This window comes from Manis pentadactyla, chromosome 6 (assembly GCF_030020395.1).
Source record: "Manis pentadactyla isolate mManPen7 chromosome 6, mManPen7.hap1, whole genome shotgun sequence".
Lineage (NCBI taxonomy): Eukaryota > Metazoa > Chordata > Mammalia > Pholidota > Manidae > Manis > Manis pentadactyla.
The window spans coordinates 108,280,062-108,305,451 of record NC_080024.1 but is presented as its reverse complement, the minus strand read 5'-3'; the positions used below and the strand labels follow the sequence as shown (position 1 = coordinate 108,305,451).

At 38.5% G+C, this 25,390-nt stretch overlaps 1 protein-coding gene across 2 annotated transcripts in view; it reads right to left on the bottom strand.

Annotated features, from left to right (window-relative positions):
• Positions 1-25,390, bottom strand: part of PIEZO2 (piezo type mechanosensitive ion channel component 2) — a 455,534-nt gene that overhangs the window by 262,523 nt on the left and 167,621 nt on the right. The window lies entirely within an intron of this gene.

Below are 25,390 nucleotides of genomic sequence, written 5' to 3'. Positions count from 1 at the left end.
AGTGGAAAAAATGGGATAAAGTTTAATTTAAAAAATACTCAATCCAAAAGAAGGTAGAGAAAGTAAAAGGGGGAAAAACCAGATAGTACAAATACAAAATAATAGTGGACATATCAACCCCTCTCATTAAATGTAAATGGTCTCCAGAGTGCAGTCGGGCACTGTTGAGACTTCTAAGATACAGGTAACATTTTAGTTGTATTGTTAATCTTTATATCTTAAACATAATTTCAGTATATAATAAAAATTAAAATATACATAGAAGTGTTTCATAGAATCTCATACTGGAAATTATTGTAACCATACTTATGCATATACAATTGAACTATTTTTTTATTCTGACCAGTAGCTTTTTATATATCACAGATTCTTTATGATGTAATTAATTTTGTTAAATTAGAAGATTTATTCTATGAGATGTGTTCTCAACAAATCCTATGATGCATGTTTTTTGATGAATGAAATCTTTGAATATTAGCAAATGTCAAAGAATCCTAGTAAAATATGACTGGGTTCTGATGATGTTTTAAGATGGACACATTTTTTTGTTTGTTTCTTGAGTGTGTTTTCTGGTGAGGGTTAGAAAGATAGGAATCAGTGTGGTACAGAACAGCGAGTGAGGGGGATTGTATAAAGATTTATACTCCCCAAAAAGGAAAATGTCTGGAAGCATCTATAAAAGACCAGTTGATTCTTTTTCAAAGCTGTTATATCATTTCCTAATAGTAATTCACAATGACATGCTCTTCTTTGCCAACTTTAACTTGCAGAGAATTGACTTTAGATTTTATTCAATAACATGTATGTGTGTGTACATGTGTCCATGCATGTGTGTGTTGCAGAAATGTAAAGTATGCAAATATATCAAATGGTGTGTTTTACATAGATACATGTAGATGAATGCATTCCCTCTCACGACCATATACATCGGAGTGTTATAGCCTGTTTGTAAAAGTCAGCCTCTTAAAACCATGTTGATTTTATGCAAGTACCTACTATTCACTCCAGGAAATAGACAGAATGTATCCATGTCAAAGCAAACCCAAAGGTCCTTAAAAGAAGACTGAGTCATAAATTTTGAGTACTAACACAGAGATAATCATTTATTGGTTAGTAGAAATGGTGGCTATATCTATTTTGAGATAAAATTTCCCAGGAAGCAATAACAAGTTTTGAATTTTTTAATTGGCTCATGACTGAGAAATAGGAAACTTTTTTTTTTCTCATTTCCTGCCACTTTGTAGCAGCCTAAATCAATACTAATGCAGGATATGAGTGAAAAGCTTGTGTACATTTGCCCTTCACATAAGCAATGCAACCAGCCCTACAAGAACAAGCAAAATCAAACAAATTATATCAGCGCCAACTTGAATATGCTCAAATAATGTGTAGAGGAAGGAAGCTGGACACAAACTTCATGGAGCTGAAGATGTCTGCTTCTCAAATACTCTTCCTAGATAATTATTCAAGGGCTATGCTTTCCAACCAGGCATGAGAGTACGATTCCGTGAACCCCTATTTCCACCCTCCTTAGCCCAAGAGTACGGGTTGGCTTCAGGCAGACGAGGAAGCCATACCGCCCCAATGCAGCAGCCCAGCGCAAAACCTGTCTATTCCAGTTGGATGAAAGATTTCAGGGAAGCACTGAACGTGGCCCTGACGCCAGCCACAACTGGCAGGAAAACACTGCCTTTGTGTTGCTAACGAAGCCAGTTTAGGCAGAATACCTGAGAGGTCTGTAGAGAGGGGGCTTTTCTTTCTAGAGACTCAGAGAAGGCTTTGCCACACCCTTCAAAACAGCAAAGAGAAACAACTCAGGTGGCCCAGCAAGCAACATTCAATGCTGTTGCTCCTGATCCTCAGCTTCCATCCTCCAAAATGAACACACGACAGTGGGACCAACAAGCAGAAGACGGCTGCTTCCTCTGGACCCCAGTGCTCTGCAGTAGTGCCCTGGAGAGACAGAGGTGAATTTTCCAAGATTTCACAAAAAACATGTGGGATGGATACAATGGGAGTAGTCGTTTTTTCATACAATCTTATAAAAACAAAGAAATACAAATATTAATGTTTTAAAATTGAGGAACCTGGGATCGAACTTGATTTGTTAAGTTTTGTTTGAGTTAGTTTTTCTAAAAATGTTCCTTCACCTGAATATTTTAATGAGGGTGAATATTGAAAATAAATGATAAGTTACAGTGTAATTCCAGCCAGGGGACTATCACAGTATAAACACACTTTATTTTTCCTATTGCAAATTAGTGTGCTCTTTGTGAGACAGGAGAGGTTACTAGAGAGTCTATCAGTCATTTCACCACTTTAAAAATTTATGTACTGTGTGCCAGACACGTAGCTTAAAGCTGAAAGTAAGGAAGAAGTAAGCTTCTCTGAAGAAGTTCACAATCTAGTGGAAGACGCAGGCCTAAAACATAAAACATGTGCTTGAACAGCAGAACAGGAAACAAGGACTGGATGAAATAGACACTGCAAAAACTAGCCTATGCTGTCATTTCAGTTGAGATCTCTAATTGCCAACTGCATGTTGCCAATGGTCTTCAGCCTGTTTTCAACTAGAGAGCAGAAAATGTTAAGTTCCTGTAAATGCAGCATTATCTGACCAGTACCCTGATAACATCTGCATCAGTGACTCTAAGATAGATGTCTTTTCTGAACATAGATCCATTTACACGATGACCTATTGGAAATTTCCATTTATAGCCTCACAGATGCATTGATCTCAGGATTTCAAGCACAAACTGATATGCATCTTCCCTTTGCCCTGTCTTGCCTCTGCTCCCCTCTGTCAGATCTGAGCTTCTTCATGCAGTTTGTCCACTGAGCCACCCTGTCTTTCTCTTTCCTCCACATTGAATTAGATGATAAATTGTATTTCTCCTAAAATTCCTCTGCAATCTCCTTCATCCATATTCTCATCACTTTTCACTCAACAGTACCCTGACTGGTCTTTCTACCTCCACCACCCCAATCTGTCATCACACACATACACGTACTCACACCCACACATGCATGTGTACAAAAACTCATACTGTGACAAGGATGATCTTTCTAAAACAACATTTGCTCTTGTTTCCACAAGTACTTAAAACCTTCAGTGGCTCACACCACTTACAAGCTTTCTAAGCTTCTGTAAGTGATGTCCAAGACCTTCCAACTTCCTGGATTACTCTCCATGACCCCCCAGGAGTTCTTCAGTCGGTCTTTTGGGGCCACTTTAGCTCATAACTATCTCTATGGCAGCTTGGTCTGCATTACTGAGGATTTATTCATTACCTCCTATCTTAGATGTGCGACTCCCCAGGGCAGGGGACCACAGCTTGCTTATCTATGATTCCCTGAAGATGGCATGCTTCTTGGGAAACAGTATGCCCATATAATAAATATTTGTTGAATAAATGAATGAAGATATAAGACATGAACATCTAGGGTCTTTAAAACAGCTCTTCGGACAAATAACCATGGACTTGAGGACCTATAGTCAGAAACAGAGTCTACTGCTCTGACCCCTTCACTCTTCATGAAAGCCCCAAGACAATGAGGAAAAATTCCACTTTGTTTCAACTAGGGTCTAAGATGTTCTTAAAAAACATTTTTCTTATTAAGTGTAATTTACACGGAATAAAATCCACTGGAGGTTTTTTTTGTGTACAATTTTTCAAGTTCTGACAAATGCATACAGTAGTGAAACCACCACTCTGTTAAGATGTATAGCAGCTCCATCAGTCCCAAATTGCCATGGCCTTCGTTCAACCACTGTCTGATCCCCCAGCCACCAGTGACCCTAGTTGAAACAAAGCGGACGTAATAAATTTTAAAATTACATCACCATTGAGAATGTTTACTGCTATGACTCAAAGCCAAGAATAAAAAATTATTCCAAGAGTAAAACAAATGCTAGATACTGTTGAAAATAACGTCTATCTGTAACAAAGACAAAGACAAAATCTATTTTGTCAACAAAATAAATGTTAATTATTCAATCTTATTAATGTGATGTCGCTTGTTATATTTCACTAGACTATCAATTCAAAGTATGAACTAGTGACTCAAAGAGCTATTTTAAATGGATAGCATATTTTATTTTATTTTGTTTTATTTTCAAAGGCTTCATGGTAAAATGGGTGAGCACTGGCATCTGAATTAATGGGAAGGGTAAGTGGTTTTATAGATTTCACTAGAGATTTCATATCCTGCCTTTATTTTAATCTTACAATTATTTAAAGGCAAATTCTTAAATGATAGTATTAATTTTGGATGAGTTAATTGTTTGGATTGAGGGAAATGTCACATGCCCAAATTAATTACCATATGTCAGAAGACCACATATAGATAAGCCACTGCAGGCATGGTTGACATGAGATGTCTTGTAACACATTCACACAGATGTGAAGAATTAATTTTTAAGATGTATTATGAAGATTCTACATCTTACTTTGTCAGCCACACCCATGCACACCAACACCTCTGTGAGGCACCCACTCAGGTCATCTGCTCCCACTGCCGCTCTTTAATTTCATGTCATCACAAAGGAACAGTGACTTGCCTATGGGCAGGCAGGAGATTTTCAGACTTGGACAAAAGCCTCTGATTTAACTTGTAGCTCTAATACAACAAGCATCTGCATTTCTTTTAAGTAACATATTCTTTCAACATTCACCTTTCAATAAAGTCAAATAAGTGACGATTTTAATCTCATTACAGAGTATTTTATACAAATAAGTCTTTATTCTCTCCTAGGCATTTAGAAATAAATAAATAAAGAGATGACTCCCATGTCACAAGTACTGATCATTTCCTGAATAACTGTTGAGGCTGCCATGTTTCTAATTTCAGGGAATCTTAAACTTGTTTTATATATAGAAACTTGCCTTTTAATATTTGTAGAAGTCCAAAAATTATCAAATTGAAATAAATCAAGCTTTTCAGCTTTGGTATATTTGAGATCAGGCTCTGAGCTCAGTCATAAAAATACAGTTTGTTGCTTTTCATTTTTTTATTGAAATTAGAAAATCTTAAAAATGCTAAGCCAATATAGTATGTGATTTAAACGTTAACATTGGTTTTATTCAACCAAACACTCTAGAGCTCATTTAAAATATTTTAAATATAGCTTTAAAAGATTCAGCTGTATGACAGCAAGAAGCAAACCTTATTATGTCCAATTTCTAAGATCTTTTTCAAGAAACACGAAGGCCAGGCTCTCCAACAGTAGTAGGAATTCTCTAGCCTAAAAGCTGTTGTCTTTATACTATTGTTTATTGTCCTTCAAATTCTAAAAAGTAATTAAAAACAGGAAGGGTAGCATTTCCAGCCCAGAAAATGTCCTTCATAGGCACAGTATATCAAAATGCCTTAGGTGACATCAAGAAGCAATACAGTAGCTGCCCTTATACTCCTGTGGCCACAAAAAAAAAAGAATTTTCTAACTTGATATTGAGCATCTATTTTTACTTTACTGGTTTTTATGGATCAAGGGTGTGTTCATTTTTTTTTTCCTTGAGTTGATGGCTCAGACTAGAAAAAGTCCCTAATTTAAAAAACTAAATTCAGATGAGAAAAAAACCCTAATTGAAAACACTGTAGTCTCAATTTTCTCACAAATGTTATTTATTGGCCTTGGACTGGGCGCCCTGGTTCACCCTGCAATCAGCTCTCTCAGTTACCTTGGGAAAGTCACATTAATACTGTGTCTCTGGTCATCCCTGAAGTGAAAAGTCTGGACTGGATAACCTATGACACTGCATCTGGCAGAAGAGTTCATCATTCTGTGGATAGAGAAATGTTAAGATGAGTCAGCATATACATAATGTAATTCTCAGGAGATTCCCGTTTTGAATGCTGCTTCCAGGTATCAGTGAATATCTGGAGTTAACAATGAATAAGGCAGTTCTTCCCTCTTTACTTATACTGTTGGGGAGAGAATTCTTGGAGAGACTAATGTCATGGAGAGAATTTGAGTTCAGTAGAGAAGGCTTTTTTCATGAGTGCTTTAAGACCACACTTATCCAGCCTTAAGTGTACAAGCCCATATGGCTAGATGGCTGTTATGTTTGAAAGGAAATAAATTTAAACAAATAATAGAGAAATAGAAAATGAGGACTTTCCCTAGGGATCTGTTAATGAAAACATCCCTGGAAGTCGTTTATCAATTCAGGTGAACTACTGCACTCTTCAGGTTGTGTGAAGAGCCATCACCTTATTTCACACAACACCCACACTATTTTTTTTTGTCTAAGGACATCCGACCAAAGACTTAATCAACTACATTAGCAAGACAACAAACTCTCTTTGCTCTGGGCTTATACTGATCCCCCAAACTGCAACTGAATTAGAATTCTCTCCCCAAGCTCTGTTCAATGAAAGTCTCTAAAGAATGGCCTCCTGGGCTGCTTGCAGTAGGTTGAATATGTAATCCTTGCCCTACGGTGGGCTAATTAGCCCCTCACCTGTGCTTGCCCCCAGCTTTTCCTTAGGACTCACTGCCCTCCTCTGCTCCCCAGAGCCTCCTACTGACAAGTGGCACCGTCTCTGCACACTTTCTCAATTTTAGCACTCCCTTGACTGGAGAAACGTAAAATCTAGGGGTCAAAAGCTACATACAGGACTCACTCCTTGCTCCTGTTCAGGATTCACAGTCAATTTTCATCCCGCTTCTGCAGTTATGATGGTTTTTCTGTCAATCTTCCCACCAGTTCAGGTGACCGTATTGTATATGGTTACATAACAAGACTTTTCTGTTTCATACAGCTGTGCTACATTTCCCCTCCTTTTTCTACCTTGCCTTTCTCTACAGACACACTTTCAGTAGTCACCCTGAGATGTAGTATGAACTCAATTTTTGGACTTGTAATTCCATTCCCAAGACACATTGAAACTGTTTAAACATTTAAGAAAGGATTCTAGAAATCCCTTTCTAGATAGTACATTCTATGAGTACACATTGACCATATAAAGGATTACTTCGCCTGCTAGGCTATAAACCAATAGCTATTTGTTTTAACACCATGAAAGCTCCATTCTGTCATAAAATGCATACAAGTCTAACATCTTATGGACTCTAAAATATTAGAATTGGTTCTGGTTTGTAAAAATACTCAGAAACACTCCTTTAATTAAAATTAAATAGAAATATTCTTAGAAAGAATCAATTTACTGTGAGATATTGAACAACTCTTTAGATAGCAGCACTTAATATATGGACTAAGAGTAACAATTCCTATATCTCTGCCCAGATACTAAGTGAAGAATTCCACCAAATACATACCAAATTTAAATTTAAGATCTTGACCAGATGCATAATATATGGAAGAAGTCAAAGATGGTTTTCCATGTGTATTGGTTACACTAGATAACAATAAAAAACATGAATTTCTTTTCTACATTAATTTTTTTCCCCCAAGTAAGTGGCAGTACTTGATCATATTGATATAATTCACGGAAGAATGACAGAAAAAAAAAACAGGTAAAATTAAGGATGAGCTGAGTCTGAAAATACATAGTATCATATGACCTTCATCAGGAGCTATTTATCAATTTTATTGTTTGGTATTAATATACACACAGGCTTATGTCTTACTCTGAAATAACATACCAATAGATACCAGTTCAGACCACTATTGTCTGCATTTTGAAGTCCTCCAGGATCGATATTTCCTACTTGCATTTTGATTTTCCAGACTTATTCAGAATATTCTCCAAATAGAACTCAAATTTTACAATTAAAAAGAAAAAAAAATGATATGGGGCACAGAAAGCAGGAGAAAGAGAAGGAGGAGAAATAGTTGTATTAAAGAACCAGATTCTACAAGGTACCTAAGCAACCAGCTTTCTGCCTGACTTCAGAGAAGAGTGCCTTGTGCATGAGTAAAGCTCATCTATTGGTATCAAAGGAAGAATTATTTAACCAATGGTGATGGTAAAATGTTAATAGCCATTGAGGTAAAAAAGTCCACTTTCCATAAGCCAGGAGGAGAAAGACAAGTACCAAATGATTTCACTCATCTGTGGAGTATAAGAAGAAAAGAAAACTGAAGGAACAAAACAGCAGCAGAAGCACAGAACCCAAGAACGGACTAACAGTTACCAAAGGGAAAGAGACTGGGGAGGACGGGTGGGAAGGGAGGAATAAGGGCGGGAAAAAAAGAAAGGAGGCATTACGATTAGCATGTACAGTGTGTGTGGGGGGAAATGGGGAGGGCTGTGCAACACAGAGAAGACAAGTAGTGATTTTACAGCATTTTACTATGTTGATGGACAGTGACTGTGAACAGGTATGTGGGGGGGACTTGGTGAAAGGGGGAGCCTAGTAAACATAATGTCCTTCATGTAATTGTAGATTAATGATACCAAAATAAAACTAAAAAAAAAAAATCTACTTTCCAAGGTCTCTATGCAAGATAAACTCCTGATGAACTAAAATGTTGTATATATTTTAAATTCTAAAAACCAGCAAAAATTGGAGTACAATACATATTAACTCTAAATTGACAGCATTGAAGCAATAAGAAAAAATAAGAATGATGGATTATAATAATAAAAATTTAAAAAACAATGTGATGAAAATTAACAAAAATCAACTTAAAATCAAATTTGTAAAATACATTCACAGAGAATAATATGAGCAAGTCTTTCACAAAAATAAACATAAATAGTAAACACATAGGAAACTGTTTGTTTTCACCAATAATTATTTTTAGAAAAAGCATTGGGTTATTTAAAATCTACTGAAGCAGCAAAAAATGTTCTATTCAAATTTTGATGAGATTTCAATGAATATGGTCCACTTCTTTTATTTTTCCTTTGTAGAAAGGAAATTCATATACCATACTAAACCACTTGAAATGAACAATTCAGCAGCATTTAGTATATTCAAAATGTTATTGATATAGTTTGCAGACATTTCACCACCCAGAACACCCCACCCTCAGTAAATGCTCCCTACTGTTCCCCCCTCACAGGCCCTGGCAGCCACAGATCTGCTTTCTGTGGATTTTCCAATCTGGATACTTCATGTAAATGAAGTCATGCAATATTTGAACTTCTGTATCTGGCTTCTTCACTTAGCATAATGTTTTCAAGGTTAACCCACGTTGTAGCCCAAATTAACTTCATTCTTTTTTATGGATGACTAATATCTCATTGTAAGTAAACACCACATTTTGTTTACCTGTTCACCCTTTGATCGATATTTGAGTTGTTTCCATCTTTTGGCTATTGTGCGTGCTGCTGCTATGAACATTCATAATGTCTGTTTGAACACCTATTTTCAATCCTTTTGCACATATACCTAGGACTAGAATTACTGGATCATATGGTAGTTCTGTGTTTAATATTTCAAAGAACTACAAAACTGTTCCATAGAGGATAGAGGCTACACAATTTTACATTCCCACTAGCAATATATGAGGGTCCAATTTCTCCATATCCTCACCAATACTTAACTGTCCTTTTTATTTTAGCCATCCTAGTAAGTGTGAAGTGGTATCTCATTGTGGTTTTGATTTGTATGACCCAAATGACTAAAGATGTTGAACATTTTCTAGGCACTCATTGGACCTTTGTATATCAGAATGGGACTGTGAGTGAAAATTTCTCTGAGTCCTCAAGGGGCCCCAAGGTTTTGAAGCCTATAGGACATTTAGAAAATCTATCTATCTATCCATCTATCATCGTTTATTTATTTTTACAGGTGATATTCCAAGAGGTACAAGCACATTGATAAGCTACATGGTACAGTATAGGAAGAGGGAAAATAATATTCAAATTCTTTGACTTGTAAATCCACTCTTGGAAATTTATCCTAAGGGAATAAACGATAGATTTACATGTATAAATGCACATGACAATATTAAACAGCAAAAATCAAAATCACCCAAGGAAAAATTTGAAACATTCTTATGTAGCAACATGAGTGAAGATTATGCCAGAAATGAAATATTTATGAAGACTAGAAATGTGGGAACATACCACATAGCAATAAAGAGTTCTGTTTTTCACCCAGGTGGCCCAGATTTAATGCCAGTCATAGGCACACTGATAAGGTGTCCCTAGATTGTTTACTAAAGTATTCCAAATCCAAAACAGCACCTGCTGCATAACAGGTTCTTAATGTTTGCTAGATGGAGAAATAAATGGATAAACCAACAGATATAAAATACAAATCAAAATGCCTGTAGCATATGAAATGAAATATGTAAAATAAAAATATTCAACAAGTCCTCTCAATGACATTGGGAACTCAACCCAAACCTTGTCTTTCCACTGGAATAGTTTATCGCCTTTTCCAGGGAAAAGCACAGTCCTTCTCCAGCTCCCCAAGCCAGAAACATTGGGACCACTTCCCTAATCCTTAACACCCAATTCCTAGGCCATTCATTCACCAAACCACTGATTCCTCCTTAATACCCTCCACCATCTTCTCCCCCTCTTCCATCATTACTGTCCTAGCTAAAGCCACCATTGTCTTCTGTGTGGATCACCACTACAGCCTACAACGTGGCTTCCTGCTTCCAGCCCTGCCCACTATCAATCCATTCTCTGCACTTCTAGCCAGTGTGCATTTTTTGAAAGCACAAACCTTAACATTTTTCTCCTCTGCTTAAAATTTGTCAAAGCATTCCCATTGGCTGTAAGAAAAACCCATGGTTCTTATTATAGTTTACATGAGGTGCCCTCAATATTAACTGCAGATTAAATCACCAAGGTAGCTTTTCAAAAATACTAGCCTCCAGGCACCCTCCCAGAGACTCAGTTTCAACTGATTTGGGGGAAAGCCCAGACAGGTATTTTCAAAAGCAACCTGGCAGGTGATTCTACTATTCACCCAGGTTTAAAATGCATGGGTTTACATGGCTCTTTGTGCTCTGATTCTTACTTAACTCTCCATGTCATCTTTGGTCACCTCACATTCCATGCCCCAGCATGCTGCCTTTCTTGCCCCATTTCTTTGACTGTGCTGTGATCCCTCTCAAATTTGAGTCTTTGTATTTTCTCTGCCATTGATGGGGAATGGTCTTCCTATTCTCTTAGGTGAGACTATATATACTCATCCTTTGGGCTTCTGCTTCAATATCACTTCCTCCAGAGAGTCTTCCACCACAGACCAAAGCTGGTACCTAGTATATGTATTTCCACCATTCTTTTGTAAGTCCTCAGTAATAGTGCTGTCTCAAGCTCTAGCACTGTTCTTCATTTATTTGTCTGCTCCCACCTTGCACCACAGGTTGTAAAGTCTGCGAAGTCAGGTCCTGTGATACCTGTTGGCTGCTGTATGCTAAGCACCCAACACAGTTAATGCACACAGCAGGCATTCTAAAACAGTTATCAAATAAATTAATATGGGACAGGATTGTTATATTATAAATAACCTGATTATTTAAAACTAATTTTCTTTATGGTTGCTGTAGTATCTACTTCATGGAAAAGCATTTTCAAAATTAGCAATGCAAGATATCATAATTATCATTCTTTAATCTAAATATAACATTCTTTCAAATCTCTCAATTAAGGAAATGAATACAGAATAATATTTTTTGAGGAGTACCTACAAAAACAAATATGAGATGAAAATATCCTCCTCTTGATTCTGGAAAATTAAAAAGAAGGAAATCCATGCATGCACTATTCTGATTGGATTAATGCTGCTTATATGCAATGGATGCTTTGGTTTTTATTATCTTCCATTAGCAACATGGAAGATGCAACTACCACGTGAGAGATTTTGGAGGCCAGCCACCAAATCTTACCCTACTGCAATGCTTCTTAACAATGGTTTTAGCTACTTGAAGAATGGTCTTGTATTGGAAAATTAGAGATTATACACTAAATAATAATACAAGGTAATGAAAGAAAAGCATTTGAAAGCCTAATACTTTTCCTTTTCAGAAAATGATAAATGTGTAAAACATTTGCCTATAAATGTTATAAAATTGTGACATTTTATAGTAATATAGTTGATAATGATATTATAAATATTAAATATAATTATATTTGTATATTTGTGTGTGTGTGTGTATATATGAATATATATGTATATCCCCATATTCTGCATTGGGAATCTCAGGAAATATTTAAATGTCTCTAAAAATGAATGTAAGGGATAAAATTTATTAACAGCTTCTTTGTTAATCTTCTACATCTCTGAAATATATTTTAATACATGAAATTAAGAGGGATTTTCTACATCCAAACTTCAGTTTATAGGAAGAAATGGTTTTCGTTTATGAATCCACATGCCTAAGCCCTAAAATAATATGCCAGTTTTGTAAGTCTGAAGAATAACCACACTTCTTTCAGATAATTAATATTTTCTGGAATGTCATGACTATGCTTGGCTCAATTTTAACTGCCTACATTACGCCCTTGAAATATCCTTCCATTATACCTTGAGTTTGAAACATACAGTCATAGCTTTATGTTGTCTGTACATAATTTTGAGGTTAAGCTTATGCCCATACCTCACAGACTTGTCTTAGTGCTTTTATGGTAAATAATTTACGCTAGAAATGCTGCATCATGAAACTGAGGTTAGAGTAATTGTTATTTAAGCAAACACAATCAATTCCAAACCATTTTAAATTTCCTGCACTGTGATTTCTCTTACAGCAGGACTGGTGGGCATGGGGTCGGGGGCAGATGAGTTCCAGGAGAACGCATGCCTACTACTCATTTGCAGGCTCCTCTCCCTAATTATTAATGAGGCCGCCTTGCCAAAGCACACCGACTCCTTACAACCCCCTTTCTCCTCTTCCCCCCTTGCCACTGAAACCTTTTTTTAAAAATATTTTCACTCCTAACTTCTTCAAATTCAAACAGAGACCGAACTTTTCTTTTTCAAAGGAAATCAACACCAAGTTATTTTATTTGACATATAATTTTTAAAGAGAAATAAAAGCCGTCAAGTGAACATGTCATTTGCATATTTCCTTGTGAACTGGAAAGAGGGAAAATGGCAACCCCCATTGGAATAAGATTTTCAGTAGGCACCCGGAAGGCAGAGAGAGCACAGAGACCCTGCCAGAGAGAGGGCATCGGTACGCTGTGGTTGCTCCCATTGCTGGCTTAGCCACAGACGTGAATGGTGAAGATTCCACTGAAAATCAGACACTAAACAAGAAAGCCATCTAATTTTACTTTTATCACACTTATATTTCCTTTTTTGTGTTATTAATTCATTTATTTATTCTTCAATTCTTGGGGAATATACTTACTATACACAGACTACTGTGGTAGGTGCTCAGGTTACAAAAATAGGTGAAACATGATAGTCCCTCACCTCAGTCTGTTCATAATCTAATGGGAGAACACATAAAATCAGTTATTTCAATTCAGCGCAAACAGTCTAGTACCTGATGCTTCATTAGTGGAGAAAGGAGACTCAGGTGGCATGGGTGAGGACATTTTCCCAGGGTAAAGGTATGGATGGGGAAACAAGGAGCTTGTAGGCTTTGGGGCAGCCATGGAGTCCGGGGAGAAATAAAGCTGCAGAGGCCGTCTTTCCACCTCCTCCAGGGTCTTGTTCCACTGCCCGAATGACCTACATACACAGGCAGGGGCAGCCAGCACCTCCTTGGTGATCTTGCACACTATGGTCAGATTTCTTACTTTTTATTTAATCAGAACTTAACTTTTCTGTTGCTGCTCAGTTTCTTTATTTGCAAATGAATAAAATATCAAGTAGCTTGCAGAATTATGATGTAGAATAAAGACATTACAAATCAACTATGCCTTGCCCATTGTGGGCAATTATACACTGAAGCTATTATCATTATTAATTTAGAGCAAAACTTCGAATTGAAAAGATGTTAGACAAGAAAACAACAAAAAGAATCTGGGTGTGAGATATGGTAAAGTTGAAGCAAGAATGAAATCAACTAAGATTTCTTGGAGTGTTGGCTATATTCAAGGAACTAGAAGCATTGTATTTCATTTAGGGATGAGATTAAGATGCCATATGGTAAGAAGAGAGGCTCCACACATAGGAAGAACCAAAATCGCAAATCAAGGATGAGGGTATATCTGCCTTAACAGAATCAGAAGTATTAGACTGATACGTTCTAATCACAAGAAATAGACTGATACGTTAGACTGACACAACAAATATACAATACATGGCAGATCTACAATTTTAGCTGAATGGAAGAAGGACAGTTGCCAGAGCAAGGAAGTCACAGCCCTGGGGTGTGTGGCTTTAATGAGGCCACAGCTATCCCTCCTGATAAGACACTGACTCTCTTTCCGATCACCCATATAAGACACTAATGAGCTGAACAGGTAGCAGAGGGAAGGGACTCGTGTGTATCTGGAAAAAGTACTTCAATGTGACATCACAGCTGTCTTCAAATATTTACAAGACTTTGTAGAGAAAGAATTAGACTATATTATGTGAGTTTTGGAAACAGCCTTAAGATCCAGGACTTCAGGGTTTCACATTTCAAGCAAGTAGATTTCTGCACACCAGAAGGCATCCCATACATTCTTGATGATACTGACTGATTTACATCCTTAGGAAAGATGTCTCTAATTTTCTCAGGCTTTAAAATATAGATTACAATCACTCACAGATCAGAAGGCCTTGGTCGTTAGCAAGTTGACACAGGGCCAATGGCAGGATCCACCTGTAGTGAGGTAGGTGTGGGAAGTGGGTCGGGCAGGACTCACAGACACCCCTCCCCAGCGGTAAATGCACACCCGGTGTGCACACAGCCATGCAGCTACTGGCGTCTGCACTACTAACCCTTGGGGTGAAAATATTCTTAAAGGCTGACATCTACCAAGTGATGCATACTAAGTGGCACCACCCATCAGCACTTTACCTGGAGTTAGTTTATCAGATCAGTCATCCCTTCACCTAGTGCAGCCTCCAAAATTTGTGTATCCTACTCTTACCTATTGCTTGAAATCTAATTAACCAAAGCCCAATTTTGACATGAACTTCCCCCCAGCAAATTTATAAGGCTGAACGATGTATGGGAAAGAATACGGCTGTGAAGCCCCGGAGACCTCAGCTGAATTCTGGCTCTGCCCCGACTGAGTGGCCCAAGGCAAGACGCTTTTTGCCTGGGGTCTTCCTCCTGTCAGTGATAGGAAGTGGGAGATGCTACTTTTTAAGAGACATAGTAAGGGTTAAAGTGAGATAATGAGTAAAGAATCAGGTTTTTTTTACAAAAAAAAAACTTAGCTCCTTCTCTTCCTGACATTGTCATCCTTTGTCTCTTTCTTCTCAAATCCTATAATATACAAATGGTAATAAATAATGAATAAGGTATTTATTATATATTCTAATGTGCTGGAGGGCTTTGGGGTAGAAGAGGGAATGAGGAAAGGACCATATGTATTCAATAGCCCAGGCCAGACCCACAGCAGCCACAGAAAGGAAGTTCCTGGCAGTTCCTGGCAGGGAAGTTGCTGAAGAAGAAAAAAAATGTACTGCAGGAGGGTCACTGAAGGCACATTTCACTACAACCACCTTCCAGCCAGCACCATTTCACCACACAGTGTAGAGTAGATATAAATCCAAATATAACAGAATTAGCAAGAAACTGAGATAAAGCCTGTAGTAGGGAATTATTTGGTACCATGTTAATTTCATGTTTCATAATTTCAAAGTGTCACCGTATGACTGTGTATAATTTGGAGATGGGATTTGGTTCAGAGTTGTTTCTGCTACCTTATAGTTGTGTGTGACCTTGAACAAGAAATACAAGTTCTCTAATAAGAATAATAACAAATCAACAATAATAATAAGATTGTTGAAAAGTATGGGTCAGGCATTGTTCTAAGTGCAGAGCCCATATTAACTCAACCCCTAAAATAACACCTCAAGTTGGTGAAACTATTATATTTATTTTAGAGTCAAGGACACTGAGGCACAGAGATGAGTAACATGCCTACACTCATGTAAGATCCTAAATTTACTCATATACTCATATAGTAGAAACAATTCTCATGAAAATTCTCTCTCACAATAAAATGAGATTTTTTATTTGAAAAATGCTATATAAATCAAACATCACTATATGCCTATCACTCCAAGTGAAATCAACATATAAACAAGGCACTGGCCTAAGGGATTTTCATTGTGATGGAGTTTCTCTTCCAGATGGTGCCACCTCCTCTTGCCTGTGTCTAGCTTTTGGCAGTAACAACTGAACGTATTTATTATTCCAAGAAAGTAGACGCCACCAAATATCAGGTTACCAGAGTTCTCTTTCAGCAATGCTTCCCATCCAGAGTCTACTGATCATAAATTAGACTTAGGCTGGAGTGACCTCGCCCACAGACGAACATCAGCTCCACTGCGGGCTGGCACATGCGTACATGTGTCAATGAATGGAAAAAGCAATCTGCCTCAATTACCAGGGGATGAAGGAAATAACGCTTAAGGCTAATTTCTTGTATAATATGTGTGATTGGAAGGTACGTATACAATCCAGATGCTTCTAGACTATTTCACTTAACAGAAAATTAGACTGATGCCCTTGTCCTAGCACAAATGGCCAGCAAATTACAACTTGGTCTAGGTTTTCTTAAATTGTATATTCATGAAACACCTGCTTTCAGGAAGCTGTCAAGGGAGAGAAGAAGAGGAGAGGGATGAGAAGAGTCAAGGCCTTCCCTGATGCTGCTTCATGGAGCCTCCGGGCCCACTTTTATAAGAAAGCAGGCAGCAGAAAGTGACTGCAAAAAAATGGCTCTTAAAGCTAGCAGGGGGGGAGGGGCGGAAGATGGCGGCGTGAGTAGAGCAGCGGAAATCTCCTCCCAAAACCACAGATATCTATGAAAATATAACAAAGACAACCCTTCCTAGAATAAACACCAGAGGACACAGGACAATATCCAGACCACATCCGCACCTGAGAGAACGCAGCGCCTCGCGAAGGGGGTAAGATACAAGCCCCGGCCCGGCGGGAGCCGAGCGCCCATCCCCCCAGCTCCCGGCGGAGAAGAATAGGCAGAGCGGGAGGGAGACGGAGCACAGGGCTGCCGACCACCCAGCCCAAGCCATCCGGGCCAGAGTGCAGACACAGTACGTGCCCAGGGGGCCCTGGATGCTAGGGAAACAGGGCAGCAACAACAGTGAACGGGCACCAGAGGCCAGGTGCTGGAGGACATAAGAAAAGCACGCGACTGTTTTTTGTTTTTTGTTTTTTTTTCTGTTTTGTTTTGGCGAGCGCTTTTTGGAAGTCTTAAAGGGATAGGGCCCCCAATATTACGGAAACAGGGCAGCAAGATCGGTGAGCAGATGCCTGAGGCTGGCGACAGAGAATAAAGAAAAACGAGCAGCCACTTTTTTTTTTTTTAATTTAAATTTTTTTTTTTTTTTTTTTTTTTAGTGGTCGTTGTTTTGTTTTGGCGGGTGCTTTTTGGAAGTCTTAAAGGGGCAGGGTGGGACACTTAATCCAGAGGTAGGGAATCCGGGGATCTCTGGGCACCCTAACCCCTGAGCTGCAGGGAGCAGGAAGGCCCCTTACGGAGATAAATAGCCTCCAGGCCGCACCCCCCCCCAACGCGACTCCAGCACTTTGGAGCAGAGGCCCGAACCAGGCCACACCCACAGCAACAGCGGAGATAAACTCCATAGCAGCCGGGCAGGAAGCACAAACCCTGTCTGCGTGCAGCTAACCAGCACAAGCCACTAGAGGTTGCTGTTCTCCCAGGAGATGAGGGCCACAAACCAACAAGAAGGGAAATTCTTCCAGCCATCACTCGTCCCACTCTGCAAACTATTCCTATCACCATGAAAAGGCAAAGCTACAGGCAGACAAAGATCACAGAGACAACACCAGAGAAGGAGACAGACCTAACCAGTCTTCCTGACAAAGAATTCAAAATAAGAATCATAAACATGCTGACAGAGATGCAGAGAAATACGCAAGAGAAATGGGATGAAGTCCGGAGGGAGATCACAGATGCCAGAAAGGAGATCGCAGAAATGAAACAAACTCTGGAAGGGTTTATAAGCAGAATGGATAGAATGCAAGAGGCCATTGATAGAATTGAAATCAGAGAACAGGAACGCATAGAAGCTGACACAGAGAGAGACAAAAGGATCTCCAGGAATGAAACAATATTAAGAGAACTGTGTGACCAATCCAAAAGGAACAATATCCGTATTATAGGGGTACCAGAAGAAGAAGAGAGAGGAAAAGGGATGGAAAGTACCTTGGAAGAAATAATTGCTGAAAACTTCCACAAACTGGGGGAGGAAATAATCAAACAGACCACGGAAATACACAGAACCCCCAACAGAAAGGATCCAAGGAGGACAACACCAAGACACATAATAATTAAAATGGCAAAGATCAAGGACAAGGAAAGAGTTTTAAAGGCAGCTAGAGAGAAAAAGTTCACCTATAAAGGAAAACCCATCAGGGTAACATCAGATTTCTCAACAGAAACCCTACAGGCCAGAAGAGAATGGCATGATATATTTAATACAATGAAAAAGAAGGGCCTTGAACCAAGGATACTATATCCAGCAAGACTATCATTCAAATATGACAGTGGGATTAAACAATTCCCAGACAAACAAAAGCTGAGGGAATTTGCTTTCCACAAACCACCTCTACAGAACATCTTACAGGGACTGCTCTAGATGGGAGCACTCCTAGAAAGAGCACAGCACAAAACACCCAACATATGAAGAATCGAGGAGGAGGAACAAGAAGGGAGAGAAGAAAAGAATCTCCAGACAGTGTATATAAAAGCTCAATAAGCGAGCTAAGTTAGGCAGTAAGATACTAAAGAGGCTAACCTTGAACCTTTGGTAACCACGAATTTAAATCCTGCAATGGCAATAAGTACATATCTTTCAATAGTCACCCTAAATGTTAATGGGTTGAATGCACCAATCAAAAGACACAGAGTAACAGAATGGATAAAAAAGCAAGACCCATCTATATGCTGCTTACAAGAAACTCACCTCAAACCCAAAGACATGTACAGACTAAAAGTCAAGGGATGGAAAAACATATTTCAAGCAAACAACAGTGAGAAGAAAGCAGGGGTGGCAGTACTAATATCAGACAAAATAGACTTCAAAACAAAGAAAGTAACAAGAGATAAAGAAGGACACTACATAATGATAAAGGACTCAGTCCAACAAGAGGATATAACCATTCTAAATATATATGCACCCAACACAGGAGCACCAGCATATGTGAAACAAATACTAACAGAAATAAAGGGGGAAATAGACTGCAATGCACTCATTCTAGGAGACTTCAACACACCACTCACCGCAAAGGGTAGATCCACTGGGCAGAAAATAAGTAAGGACACGGAAGCACTGAACAACACAGTAGAGCAGATGGACCTAATAGACATCTATAGAACTCTACATCCAAAAGTAACAGGATATACATTCTTCTCAAGTGCACATGGAACATTCTCCAGAATAGACCACATACTAGGCCACAAAAAGAGCCTCAGAAAATTCCAAAAGATTGAAATCCTACCAACCAACTTTTCAGACCACAAAGGCATAAAACTAGAAATAAACTGTACAAAGAAAGCAAAGAGGCTCACAAACACATGGAGGCTTAACAACATGCTCCTAAATAATCAATGGATCAATGACCAAATAAAAATGGAGATCCAGCAATATATGGAAACAAATGACAACAACAACACTAAGCCCCAACTTCTGTGGGACACAGCAAAAGCAGTCTTAAGAGGAAAGTATATAGCAATCCAAGCATATTTAAAAAAGGAAGAGCAATCCCAAATGAATGGTCTAATGTCACAATTATCGAAATTGGAAAAAGAAGAACAGATGAGGCCTAAGGTCAGCAGAAGGAGGGACATAATAAAGATCAGAGAAGAAATAAATAAAATTGAGAAGAATAAAACAATAGCAAAAATCAATGAAACCAAGAGCTGGTTCTTCGAGAAAATAAACAAAATAGATAAGCCTCTAGCCAGACTTATTAAAAAGAAAAGAGAGTCAACACAAATCAACAGTATCAGAAACGAGAAAGGAAAAATCACGACGGACCCCACGGAAATGCAAAGAATTATTGGAGAATACTATGAAAACCTATATGCTAACAAGCTGGGAAACCTAGGAGAAATGGACAACTTCCTAGAAAAATACAACCTTCCAAGATTGACCGAGAAAGAAACAGAAAATCTAAACAGACCAATTATCAGCAATGAAATTGAAGTGGTAATCAAAAAACTACCAAAGAACAAAACCCCCAAGCCAGATGGATTTACCTCAGAATTTTATCAGACATACCGGAAAGACATAATACCCATTCTCCTTAGAGTTTTCCAAAAAATAGAGGAGGAGGGGATACTCCCAAACTCATTCTGTGAAGCTAACATCACCCTAATACCAAAACCAGGCAAAGACCCCACCAAAAAAGAAAACTACAGACCAATATCGCTGATGAACGTAGATGCAAAAATAATCAACAAAATATTACCAAACCGAATTCAAAAATACATCAAAAGGATCATACACTATGACCAAGTGGGATTCATCCTAGGGATGCAAGGATGGTACAACACTTGAAAGTCCATCAACATCATCCACCATATCAACAAAAAGAAAGACAAAAACCACATGATCATCTCCATAGATGCTGAAAAAGCATTTGACAAAGTTCAACATCCATTCATGATAAAAACTCTCAGCATAATGGGAATAGAGGGCAAGTACCTCAACATAATAAAGGCCATCTATGATAAACCCACAGCCAACATTATACTGAACAGCGAGAAGCTGAAAGCATTTCCTCTGAGATCAGGAACTAGACAGGGATGCCCGCTCTCTCCACTGTTATTTAACATAGTACTGGAGGTCCTAGCCACGGCAATCAGACAAAACAAAGAAATACAAGGAATCCAGATTGGTAAAGAAGAAGTTAAACTGTCACTATTTGCAGAGGACATGATACTGTACATAAAAATCCCTAAAGACTCCACCCCAAAACTACTAGAACTGATATCGGAATACAGCAAAGTTGCAGGATACAAAATCAACACACAGAAATCTGTGGCTTTCCTATACACTAGCAATGAACCAACAGAAAGAGAAATCAGGAAAACAACTCCATTCACAATTGCATCAAAAAAAATAAAATACCTAGGAATAAACCTAACCAAAGAAGTGAAAGACTTATACTCTGAAAACTACAAGTCACTCTTAAGAGAAATTAAAGGGGACACTAACAGTTGGAAACTCATCCCATGCTCGTGGCTAGGAAGAATTAATATTGTCAAAATGGCCATCCTGCCCAAAGCAATATACAGATTTGATGCAATCCCTATGAAACTACCAGCAACATTCTTCAATGAACTGGAACAAATAATTCAAAAATTCATATGGAAACACTAAAGACCCTGAATAGCCAAAGCAATCCTGAGAAAGAAGAATAAAGTAGGGGGGATCTCACTCCCCAACTTCAAGCTCTACTATAAAGCCATAGTAATCAAGACTATTTGGTACTGGCACAAGAGCAGAGCCACAGACCAATGGAACAGACTAGAGAATCCAGACATTAACCCAGACATATATGGTCAATTAATATTTGATAAAGGAGCCATGGACATTCAATGGCGAAATGACAGTCTCTCCAACAGATGGTGCTGGCAAAACTGGACAGCCACATGTAGGAGAATGAAACTGGACCATTGTCTAACCCCATATACAAAAGTAAACTCAAAATGGATCAAAGACCTGAATGTAAGTCATGAAACCATTAAACTCTTGGAAGAAAACATAGGCAAAAACCTCTTAGACATAAACATGAGTGACCTCTTCTTGAACATATCTCCCCGGGCAAGGAAAACAACAGCAAAAATGAGTAAGTGGGACTATATTAAGCTGAAAAGCTTCTGTACAGCAAAAGACACCATCAATAGAACAAAAAGGAACCCTACAGTATGGGAGAATATACTTGAAAATGACACATCCGATAAAGGTTTGACGTCCAGAATATATAAAGAGCTCACACGCCTCAACAAACAAAAAACAAATAACCCAATTAAAAAGTGGGCAGAGGAACTGAACAGACAGTTCTCCAAAAAAGAAATACAGATGGCCAACAGACACATGAAAAGATGCTCCACATCGCTAATTATCAGAGAAATGCAAATTAAAACTGCAATGAGGTATCACCTCACACCAGTAAGGATGGCTGCCATCCAAAAGACAAACAACAACAAATGTTGGCGAGGCTGTGGAGAAAGGAGAACCCTCCTACACTGCTGGTGGGAATGTAAGTTAGTTCAAACCATTGTGGAAAGCAGTATGGAGGTACATCAAAATGCTCAAAACAGACCTACCATTTGACCCAGGAATTGCACTCCTAGGAATTTACCCTAAGAATGCAGCAATCAAGTATGAGAAAGATCAGTGCACCCCTATGTTTATCGCAGCACTATTTATAATAGCCAAGAATTGGAAGCAACCTAAATGTCCATCGATAGATGAATGGATAAAGAAGATGTGGTACATATACACAATGGAATACTACTCAGCCATAAGAAAAGGGCAAATCCAACCATTTGCAGCAACGTGGATGGAGCTGGAGGGTATTATGCTCAGTGAAACAAGCCAAGTGGAGAAAGAGAAATACCAAATGATTTCACTCATCTGTGGAATATAAGAACAAAGGAAAAACTGAAGGAACAAAACAGCAGCAGAATCACAGAACTCAAGAATGGACTAACAGGTACCAAATGGAAAGGGACTGGGGAGGATGGGTGGGTAGGGAGGATTAAGGGGGGGGAGAAGTAGGGGGGTATTAAGATTAGCATGCATGGGGGGTAGGAGAAAAGGGAGGGCTGTACAACACAGAGAAGGAAGTAGTGATTCTACAACATTTTGCTATGCTGATGGACAGTGACTGTAAAGGGGTTTATAGGGGGGACCTGGTATAGGGGAGAGCCTAGTAAATATAATATTCGTCATGTAAGTGTAGATTAGTGATACAAAAAAAAAAAAGGGGCAGTTCCTGTGTGGTAACCTCCAATGAGTTCTACACAAGTGTATAAAGGGCATATAAAAGTGTAGGCAAAGGGTCTGTTTGTGTTTATACAGAGGATCAAAGCCTAATTTGGCTACCCCGAAAATGAACTAAGATACGATATGAAAAAGAACTTCCAATATCAGCACTCTCTGGAAGACTCATGCCAGAAGATGATCATCAAAAAACCCCAACAAGGATCCATGCACTGCTACAGCTGTAGGTGCACTCATCCCACCGGTTCCTGGACTTGCCATGGGAGTGAGGAAGGAGATATCTGGGCTGGCCTGTGCATGCAGTGAAGCAACAAATTTGACTGGATCTATACTGTTGGAACTCAATCAAGAATTAGGAGAAGTGCAAATTGTAGCGCTCCAAAATCTTACAACTACAGACTATTTACTGTTAAAAGAACATAAGGGATGTGAACATTCCCCAGGAATGGGTTGTTTTAATTTGTCTGATTTCTCTCAGACTGTTCAAGTTCAGTTGGACAATATCCACCATATCATAGATAAGTTTTCACAAATGCCTAAGGTGCCTAACTGGTTTTCTTGCTTTCACTGGAGATGGCTGGTAATTACAGGTATGCTTTGGTTATGTAACTATACTCCTATTATGTTAATGTGTGTGCGCAAATTAAGTAGTAGCTTAAAACCTATACATGCTGAAGTTACTCTACAAGAAGATATGTCAAAGAAATAATCAATCTTCCCATGTTTTCTGCCGCCTGCTTCTTCTATAGCTTTTCTTCTTCCTTCGTAATTACAACCCTTAAATAGAATTCGTGCCTCATATCAAATTTACCGAGTATCATAATTCTTCCAAGTGGTAAAGATACCTCAAGACAAATGCTGGGCATAGAAGCTACAGGGCATAAATATGCAAAGAAATAAAAAGCTAACCATTTCAAACAATAAGGCTTCTCTCTCACTTACCAACTTTACATTTCCCTGTATGGCCCCGGAAGATGACTGGTTAGCCAGAGACGGGTAAGATTCCTCAAGGGAGGAACAACCTAAGACAGGCACAGTCGCAGGGGGGTCATCAGGTGAGAAATTGGGGATCAACAGAGGTGAGGCTTAGAACCTCACCCCCCCTGTTCTGAGAGAAATCTTCTGCATACGTGGATGTTTTATTGCCCTTGTCTAGCTTGGATTAACACATAGTCTACAGGCACACACCTGATCATCTACATTTGCTCTCTTATAACACTAAACTATGTTTTCTACCCTTATCTTGTATCTACCTACCACTTCAGCATTTTATTAAAAATAATAATAATAAAGAGAGAAATGTGGTATCCACATATAAATCAAATATAAAAATCAAATGAGTATTCATATTTGAACTGACTGTTTATAGTTCATAATGCATGAGCAAAACCGAAGGTTTCTGTGATGGCTGCCCTTGTACTGTTCACCATGTAAGAACTTATTCACTATGTAAGAATTTGTTCTCCATGTAAGAACTTGTTTGTTATGCCTCAGAAGATTGGAGACTGATGAAAATTAGGCTTGGGGTGGATTAATGATTGTGCATTGAGCATTGACTCCCCTATACAGAATTTTATTTTTGTTAACAACCATTTGATCAATAAATATGAGAGATGCCCTCAGAAAAAAAAAAAAAAAAGTATACACTTCCAATGGTAAAATAATAAGTAACCGGGATGTAATGAATATAGTCAAGATATTGTAACAGCTTGGTATGGTGATAGCTGGTACCCAGAATTGTCATGTATGTAAATTTTGAATCACTATGTTGTACACCTGAAACTAATGCAATGTAATACCGTGTGTCAACTACCCTTCAATAAAAAAAATAATTACAAAAAAAAAAAAAAAGCTAGCAGGGGGTAGTTTCCTTTACATATTTTGTCTTCCATCTCATAAACATTAACACGCTCCTCCACAGCACTGTGTCAAATATGAAAAATAAAAATGAAGAATATCCTTCTTCAGGCTATGGAATTATTTTTAAGAGAATGGATACACCAAAGGACTGCAGATCTAGAGCTCTATCTCCAATTAACATGATTAATGGTGAGCAAAGCATGGGATGAAGTTTCTGGCTCTGTGTGCCAAGGGACAAGTCAGCACTGGCACCAGAACGCACAGCATCTTCAAGAGTGGCTCATTCCTTGTGTCCACTCCATGCTCATCTGGACATGATGCTGAGCCATCACACCCAAATCTGTCCCTCAGTCCTTTTGTCACATGCTGATGCTTTATATGCTGGGTCTTTGTATTGGGAGACTCATATGTTTTGAGGATAAAAGAGCATCAGGATAGAGTTCTAGTAAGGTCTGTAATAACCTTTTGGTCAGTGAGATTCTGGGCTGAATTTCTGGCGCTCTTCTCACTGAAAAGTTGGAACTTTAGACTGTCCCTCCC